This window comes from Eulemur rufifrons, chromosome 6, assembly GCF_041146395.1.
Source record: "Eulemur rufifrons isolate Redbay chromosome 6, OSU_ERuf_1, whole genome shotgun sequence".
Classification (NCBI taxonomy): Eukaryota; Metazoa; Chordata; class Mammalia; order Primates; family Lemuridae; genus Eulemur; species Eulemur rufifrons.
In genome coordinates this window covers 37281165-37290653 of record NC_090988.1, presented here as the reverse complement: position 1 = coordinate 37290653, position 9489 = coordinate 37281165, and positions in this window count along the sequence as shown.

The following is a 9489-nucleotide window of genomic DNA, read 5'->3' as shown; positions in this document are numbered from 1 at the left end:
AAATTGAATTTTCCACAGAAAAATCTGGTATATTCATTGGCCAAATTTATGGTTACTGTTCCTGGAACTCCTACCTTTGGCCTCATTTCTCTGATACATTCTGTTTTTCTGAAGTGTATTAACTACAGCAAAGATTAACTTCTTTAAATTTACACCAATACCTGATATTATTTGCATTAGCAACCTAGTATTTGCCACTACAGTAGATACCTAAAAGCGGACTCCCATTTGCTTTCGGTTTTAAAACCCCAGCTTCTTTTTAGATTATCTGTGAAGCCTCTGTGTGGCCTGTTCTTTCATTCAATAGCAATATACTGGAACATACTATACCAGGCACTGTGTCTACACATTGTGCTGGTACTAGTATATACTAACATGTATTGTACTGGTACATACCATGCCAGGTACTAGGAAGACAACATGAATAAGACATGGTCCCTGCCCCAGAAGACCTTGGTCTAGTGGGGATACTAAAATGTGCAGGAGTGGAGCCCAAACTTCCCTTCCACTCTCTGAAGGTTCATTGAAAATGAACTGACAAAAGGCAAGCTAATAGGGAAAAAAGTACACAAACTTTATTTAATGTGCATAAACATGGGGAATCGAGGGAGAATGATTACCTAATAATCCAACAAAATCCAGATGCTTATATACCCTTCTTCATAGGGGAAGAGAAATGGGGGGTGTAGGAGTAAATGATTTTTAGGGGAAATGAATGAGCCAAAAGAACCATGGCCTGGGACAAAGTTCCTCTAAACTCTGGGGGAGGTGGTGGCAAGATGAGGGGCAGAACGTCACTGTGAGCAAAGGTTGTTTTATTACATGACAAAGTCCCCCAGGTAATCTCCTGGAGCAGCCCTGAGAAGAACAGAGGAAAAGCCTCTCTGGAAATGGTGAAGATGCTCAGTCTCTTCTCTCCTTGGTGGCTAACCTTTCCTGGTCATCTGATGAGATTCCTAGGGAAGGGAATTGCATTTCTTTTGGAAAGAAGCTTCCATAGTCAGATAAAAAAAATTCCAGAGTACCTCCCTGTGCTTCAGAAAAAAATAAGATCAGAAAGACAGCGAGGCAGGGAAGGTCAGAGAGAGAACTTAGTCTTGAGGCTTATTTCGGAGGCCTTTTAATCTCCTTTAATTCAAAGCACTCAGCATGCTGAAATGCCATATTTGGAGTATCATTTTCTGAACCACAACTCATATGAGCAAATAATTGAAATAAAATAGGATAAATCCTACCAATATTGTCCTGTAAGGCACTGTACACTGTTAAATTAGGTTTAGCCTAAATCTGCCTCCTTACATATTTTACATTGGGCCTAAAGGTTTCTCCCTACCTAGTGAAACGTAATCCAACTGGATGCGTAAACAAAATGGAATCTACTCCCACAAGTGGCCGAGGTGGGAGGATCACTTGAGCTCAAAGAGTTCGAGACCAGCCTGAACAAGAGCAAGACCCCCGTCTCTACTAAAAAAAAAAACAAATAGAAAAAAATTTAGCCAATGGACTGAATAAAACCAGAAAAGAAAATCTCTAATAACCTCCATCAGAAACATGAAAGAAGAAATTACAACTGTGCCACAGAGATACAAGATATCATCTATGAATTCTACAAAAACCTTTACGCACACAAATTGGAAAATGTGGAGGAAATGGACAAATTTTTAGAAACACACAACCTCCCTAGGCCCAACCAGGAAGAAATAGAATTCCTGAATAGACCAATATCAAGAACTGAAATCGAAACAGCAATAAAAAACTTCCCCAAAAAGAAAAGCCCAGGATGAGATGATTTCACTCCCGAATTTTACCACACCTACAAAGAAGAACTGGTGCTTATCCTACAAAAGTTATTCCACAACATCGAGAAAGATGGAATGCTCCCCAACACATTTTATGAAGACAACATAACTCTAATACCAAAACCAGGAAAGGACGCAACAAAAATAGAAAACTACAAACCAATATCCCTCATGAATATACATGCAAAAATTCTCAATAAAATCCTAGCAAATCGAATCCAGGTGCTTATCATGAAAATAATCCATCATGACCAAGTGGGCTTCATCCCAGAGATGCAGGGATAGTTCAATATACGCAAATCTATAAATGTAATACACCACATAAATAGAAGCAAAAATTAAGACCATATGATCCTCTCAATAGATGCAGAAACAGTATTTGACAAAATTCAACAACCTTCTATGAACGCTTAACAAAATAGGCATAGATGGGGCCTACCTAAAAATGATACAAGCCAATTTTGACAAACCCACAGCCAACATCATACTGAATGGGGAAAAATTGAAAGCATTCCCACTTAGAACTAGAACTAGACAAAGTTGCCCACTGTCCCCACTGCTATTGAACATAGTGCTGGAAGTCCTTGTGAGAGCTATCAGGCAAGACAGCAGAATCACGGGTGTCCAAATGGGGACAGAAGAGATCAAACTCTCACTCTTTGTGGATGATACGATATTATATCTAGAAAACCCCAAGGATTCAACCTAGAGACTTCTGGAACTGATAAATGAATTCAGTAGAGTCTCAGGATACAAAATCAATACACACAAATCAGAGGCATTCATATATGCCAATAACAGTCAAACTGAGAACCAAATCAAAGACTCAATACCCTTCACAATAGCAACAAAGAAAATAAAGTACCTAGGAATACATTTAAGGAGGTAAAAGACCTCTACAGGGAGAACTATGAAACACTGAGGAAGGAAATCGCAGAGCAGGTAAACAAGTGGAAAATCATACCATGCTTGTGGATCGGAAGAATCAACATTGTTAAAATGTCTGTACTACCCAAAGTCATCTACAGATTCAATGCAATCCCTATGAAATTACCAACATCATTTTTCACAGATATAGAAAAAATAATTTTTATGCTTTGTATGGAACCAGAGAAGACCCCTCGTTTAGCAAAGCAATTTTAAGCAGTAAGAACAAAATGAGAGGTATTAATTTACCAGACTTCAAACTATACTACAAGGCTGTGGTTATTAAAACTGCATGGTATTGGCACAAGTGCAGGGACACAGACCAGTGGAACAGAACAGAAAATCCAGATATAAAACCATCCTCATATAGCCATCTAATCTTTGAATAAAGCAGACAAAAACATACTCTGGGGAAAAGAATTCTTATTCAATAAATGGTGCTGGGAAAACTGGATAGCCACATGTAGAAGACTGAAAGAGGACCCACACCTTTGACCTCTCACAAAAATCAAATCACAGTGTATAACAGACTTAAACCTGAGGTGTGAAACTATTAGAATTCTAGAAGAAAATGTGGGAAAGACTCTTATAGACATTGGCCTAGGCAAAGAATTTATGAAGAAGACCCCAAAGGCAATCACAGCAACAACAAAAATAAATGGGACCTGATTAAAAAGCTTCTGCACAGCCAAAGAAACAGTCACGAGAACAAACAGACAACCTACAGAATGGGAAAAAATTTTCATATGCTACACATCCGATAAAGGACTGATAACTAGAATTTATTTAGAACTCAGGAAAATCAGCAAGAAAAAATCAAACAACCCTATCAAAAAGTGGGCAAAGGACATGAATAGAAATTTTTCAAAAGATAGAAGAATGGCCAACAAACACATGAAAAAATGCTCAACATCTCTAATCATCAGGGAAATGCAAATCAAAACCACAATGAGATATCACTTAACTCTAATGAGAATGGCCTTTATCAAAAAGTCCCAAAACAATAAATGTTGGCATGGATGTGGAGGGACAGGAACATTCATACACTGCGGGTGGGACTGCAAAGTAGTGCAACCTCTGTGGAAAGCAATATGGAGATACCTTAAAAGATACAAGTAGACCTACCATTTGATCCAGCAATCCCATTACTGGGCATCTACCCAAAAGAACAAAAGACATTCTATAAAAAAGACATCTGCACCTGAATATTTATAGCAGCACAATTCACAGTCACAAAGATGTAGAAACAACCCAAATGCCCATAAATTCATGAGTGGATTAGTAAAATGTGGTGTATGTATACCATGGAGTGTTACTCAGCTATAAGAAATAACGGTGATATAGAATCTCTTATGTTCTCCTGGAGAGAGTTGGAACCCATTCTACTAAGTGAAGTATCCCAAGAATGGAAAAATAAGCACCACATGTACTCACCAGCAAATTGGTTTCCCTGATCATCACCTAAGTGCACATTTGGGAATAATACCAATTGGGTGTTGGGCAGATGTGTGGTGGGGTAGGGGATGGGTGTATACCTACATAATGAGTGTGATGCGCACCGTCTGGGGAATGGACACACTTGAAGCTCTGACTCGGGGGTGGGAGGGCATGGGCAATATACATAACCTAAACTTTTGTGCCCCCATAATGTGCTGAAAAAAAAAATTTAACTGAGCAACTAAAAATAGAAAAACTTAGCTGGGCATGGTAGTGCACACCTGTAGTCCCAGCTCCTTGGGAGGCTGAGGCAGGAGGATCACTTGAGCCCAGGAGTTGGAGGTTGCTGTGAGCTAGACTGACACCATGGCACTCTAGCCTGGGCAACAGAGACAGGGTCTTGCTGAGGCTGGTCTTGGCCTCCCTGAGTGCTAAGATTACATGTATGAGCCACCACGCCAGGCCTAGTAATCAGCTGTTTTAAAGTCCTTGCCTCCCATCCCTAACGAATATGTTCCCTATTATTTGTTTTGGCTTTGGATTACTAGTCACTGTTTCCTACTTCTTTGCATATCTATTATTATTATCATTATTTATTATATGCTGGGTATTACGTGTTCTGGATATCTTTCACCAGTGAGGGTTTCTATCTTTCTTTTCTTTTTTTTCAGACAGAGTCTCACTCTCTTACCCTGGGTAGAGTACAGCGGCATCATCAGTCTCCCAAATAGCTTGGACTACAGGTGAGAGCCACCACACCCAGCTAATTATTCTATTTTTAGTAGAGACAGGCGTCTCACTTTTGCTCAGGCTAGTCTCGAACTCCTGAGCTCAAGCAATCCTCCTGCCTCAGCCTCCCAGAGTGCTAGGATTACAGGCATGAGCCACTGTGCCCAATGAATTGAGAGACTGATTCCAGTATATAGTTGGAGATGGAGCTGGGTTGGGTTGGGTTGAGTTGCATTTTAAACAAGACTCAGTCCACCTCTGCTGTGTACCTGCCTGTCACTCCATGATTCCCTCCTTGGGTTGTGACTGAGAGCCTGGCAGATCCCTGTTTCCTCAGCCCTGAAAGACTGTGGAGGGTTCAGTTCTGCCCTTTGGAAGATTTGAGCTTAGCCCTATCAAGCTTCAAACTCTGACAAATATCTTAGAGGGAACACTCCCCTCTAAGCAGTTCTTATCTCATATGTATCAGAGTCTGCAGAAGATTTCACTATGTTTTTATGTGTAGATCTTTAATCTATTTGGAATTTATTTTTCATAATGGTGTGAGATAGGGGAATATAATTGAATTATTCTCCACATGTGATGGATTGTTGGCCCTGCTTCTCTCTTTATCTACGACTCTGCCATTTAATTGCGCAACTAAAAAGTTTGAGTGTATCTCCTCCCAACCCTTGACTTTTGGGTTTGGCTATGGGACTTGCGGATGGTGGAGACTTAATGCAGGCAAGGCTTACCTCTTGTACCTTTTCCATCCATCACTGTAAAAGAAAATAAAATTTCAGGACCCTCTAAATTTATTATGCTAGTGACGAAATTAAGCCTTGGAGACTGAGTCACATAGCATGTTTGCAGTTTGCTTTCTTAGATCATAGCTTAGCTCACTTCTTCATTGTTTTTATTTTGTAAATGACTAGCAGAGACCAGAGATCAGACGTCCCCACTTCCAATCACTGATCTTTGTTATTGTCCTGTATATAACTCAGACCAGATGGCTCCCAAGACCCCACGACAATTGCATCTTCAGTGTGGAAAATATATCTTTACTGAAAGAAAAAGACCATCTCAACTAATCAGATGGATTGTTGTAGCTATGCAGTAAGCCTTACATAGAAAGATGCTGAAATTCTATTAAACGTCCCAAGCTTTGTCTATACAAGTGATCTCAAATTTCTAGGCTTTGTAACATTGACTTCCATTTTTTTGAATCTGTGCTTCCTGGTCAGACTGGCCTCAGACTTTACACTTGAATAAACTCTCTTTAAACTACATTTCTTGATAATTTTAGGTTGACATTTTGGCAACCATGAAGGTGCCTGAATTGAGCCTCCAGGTATCCTCCACTTCACTAATAATCAAGGCCTGGGTACCAGCACAAAAGGCTTTTCATCCACCCAGCCTCACTGGATTTGGTAGGGGTCTCTTTTGAGACTGCTTTTGGGCTTCAAATCTCCCTTGTTTTAGTGTGAGATGCAAGACTTTATTAAGTGACCCAATTTCATACTTGATGGAGCTGGAATCGAAACTCTGCTTTTAAGGCAGGAGTTTTGTTTTTGTTCTCTAGAGATTCTGCTACCCAAGAATTTGTGATTTTCACTTTTCTCTGAAGTTAAGGGTTGTTTGTAGAACTACTCACCAGAGTTTATACACAGCCTCTTCTTTCATTAGAGTTTTGGTCAGGGAAGGAAATAGTCTCTCTCTCTGAAGAGAGGAAGTGAATGTTTTATACCTTAAGCAAAATTTGTAATTTTTACTAAAAATCTGGCCAAACTCTGAAGCTTGGTTCATTTGGCATATCTAAAGTCCCTTTTTGGGTGATCAAAACCAATGAAAAGCTTCCTATAAGGATGAAGATAACTCCCCAAAATAAGGAACACTGTTCCCCTGGGCAAAAGTCACCTTAGTCAACTAAGGTCTTTTAGGAGGGTTTGAGCTTATCACTTGTGATGTGAAACAGTCCCACAGGGAATCCTCAAAGAACATACAGGGAATCTTGCTTAACTCAGTGGGCACACATAAAGGGTTGATCTGCTAGTGCCTAAGCACTCAGAATTCCTGGGTTTCACCAAGACATGTTAAAAGGGGAGAAGTGACTCGTGGGTGATACCTCGAAAAGTAATCTCCATTAAGCAGCACACCAGATCCAAAACATCTTTCCCTTTCAGTCTTCGGTCACTTAAAGAAAAGAACCTAAACTATGAGCAATCATTTATTTAAGGCTGAGTTGTCCTTCTTGAGGAGACATCCACCTTTAGACTCTAGCTGGATTCACGTACAATACTTATGGAGTTACTTCCTGTCAGTATCTAGAAAAATGGTTTTACTTAACCAGTAAAGACCCTCAAACTACAATGGCAAAAATGGGGTACCTTTGAAATGCCTAAATTAATTTATTTACATGACAGTTAGAAAAAGCCAGCTCTAAAGTTAAACAAAATAATTGGGACAGTTATTTCAGTGGTACTTAGAAGTGTCCAAAAGAGGCTCTGACAAAGTTCTTTCCCTACAGAAAAAAAAAAAACCAAAAGGCTCTCTAAAACCATTTCTGAATTAAAGAAAACTGCCGAAGCTGCTTCTCCTCCTCCTGTTTTCCCGTATCTTCATCCTCCCATATCTGAACTGCCTTGCCCAGACTTGCCTTCTTTTCCTCCTCTTCCCACTCCTCTTTTTTTTAGGTTCATTTTGTGAATAGCCAGTATCTTGTAGAAGAACCTGCCTTAGTTTATCCACTGTGGTTAAAAATAGAACTTAAAGGCACAATTAATGAATTTCCTGGTCCCTACTAGGACCCTATTAGTTTTGCCAGATAATTTGAACTAAATATTCAAACTTATGACCCTGATCTGTATCAGCTACTTCACATATTAGTATAAGAAAATAAAGTTAAAGATTGGATAGCTAAGGCAAACTGGAGGAACCCCATAAAGGACTTTCATAAGTTTTCAGATCGAAAAGGTTACAAAGGCTATGCTCTAAGCCATTACTTTAGGCTTCCAAAGAGTGGTCGACTGGAATAAAATACAACAATGTCAAAATCCAGATAAGTCAGTAATGACATATTTTGAGAGACTTTAAAAAAATACTTAAACAATATTCAGCATTATCTGAAGAAAATTATACTAACCATCAAAATGATACTCCTCTCAATTCTGATTTCTTAAACAGGTTAGGTGAAGAATTGGCACAAATAGTAAAATATGGATGCCCTTGGGCTACTTCTTAAATTCATAATTTGGTTAATCTTGTTGATGAGTTATCTACTGTATTTTAACTAAAGAAGACAGAGAGAGAGAAGCCAAACAAAAGAATAGGGCTGACCAGCAGGGTGGCTCACACCTATAATCCCAGCATTTTTTGAAGCCAAGGTGGGAGGATCATTTGAGACCAGGAGTTCAAGACCAGCCTGGGCAACATTGGGAGACCTGTCTCTACAAAAAAATTTAAAAATCAGCCAGCCGTAGTGGCCTGCATCTGCACTCCTAGCTACTTGGGAGGTCTAGCTACTTGGGAGGCTGAGGCAGGTGAATCACTTGAACCCAGAAGCTCAAGGCTATACTGCTCCATGATTGTGCCTGTGAATAAGCACTGTACTCAGCCTGAGCGAAACAGCAAGACCTAATCTTTAATAGAAATAATGACAAAAATAAATATCATTTAAGTCACTCAGGCATGAAATACATATTATTAAGCAAGTATCAAAGTCTATTATGCTTGCTGAAGATATTCACTGTATTTCCTAGCCAGTCATTGGGCTAGAGCGCAATGGCGTTCTTCTTCAGTTTTCTTTCCTCCACCCCTTATCTACTTACTTACATTCACTCATTCATTTATTTGACAGAGTCCAGTCAGTGGTGTCATCATAGCTCACTGCAACCTCAAGCTCCTGGGGCTCAAGCGATTCTCCTACCTCAGCTTCAGCCTCCTGAGCAGCTAGGACTACAGACACATGCCACCACTCCTGGCTAATTTTTCCATTATTTGCAGAGAAGAGATCTTGCTCTTGCTCAGGCTGGTCTCGAACCCCTGGCCTCAAGCGATCCTCCCACCTCGGCCTCCCAGAGTGCTAAGATTTTACAGGCGTGAGCCACTGCTCTACGGACCTCCACTACTTTTAAACGAGTAAAAGCTTTACCTTTTGTACGGAACAGGCCCGGCGCGGTGGTTCACTCCTACAATGCTAGCACTCTGGGAGGCCACGGTGGAAGGATCACTTTAGGTCAGGGTTAGGTTTGTTCCAGGTGGGAACCGAAAAGTATGTATAGGACAGAATGTGGTTAATGCAAAACTCAGGCTTGTAGAACAATGGCCGCAGGTGTCTGGAGTATCCCTCCCTAACTCTCCTAATAAGGACGCCAGAGTTGAAAGATGAATGTGACTGGGACAGGGGTCTCAGGAGTTGGTTGTTTACAAAAGAATTAATTACAAACGACTGTTCTGGCCCACTTACTTACTCCACCCGAAAAAAATCCTCTATAAAACCCAAGGCTCTCCCCTTTTCTCTTGTGGATACTTTTCGCCTCCACCCATCTGCACCCAGCTGCTCAAAGTAAACATCATTTTGCTACACATGAGGCTTCGTGTGTGTGTGTGTCTGTGTGTG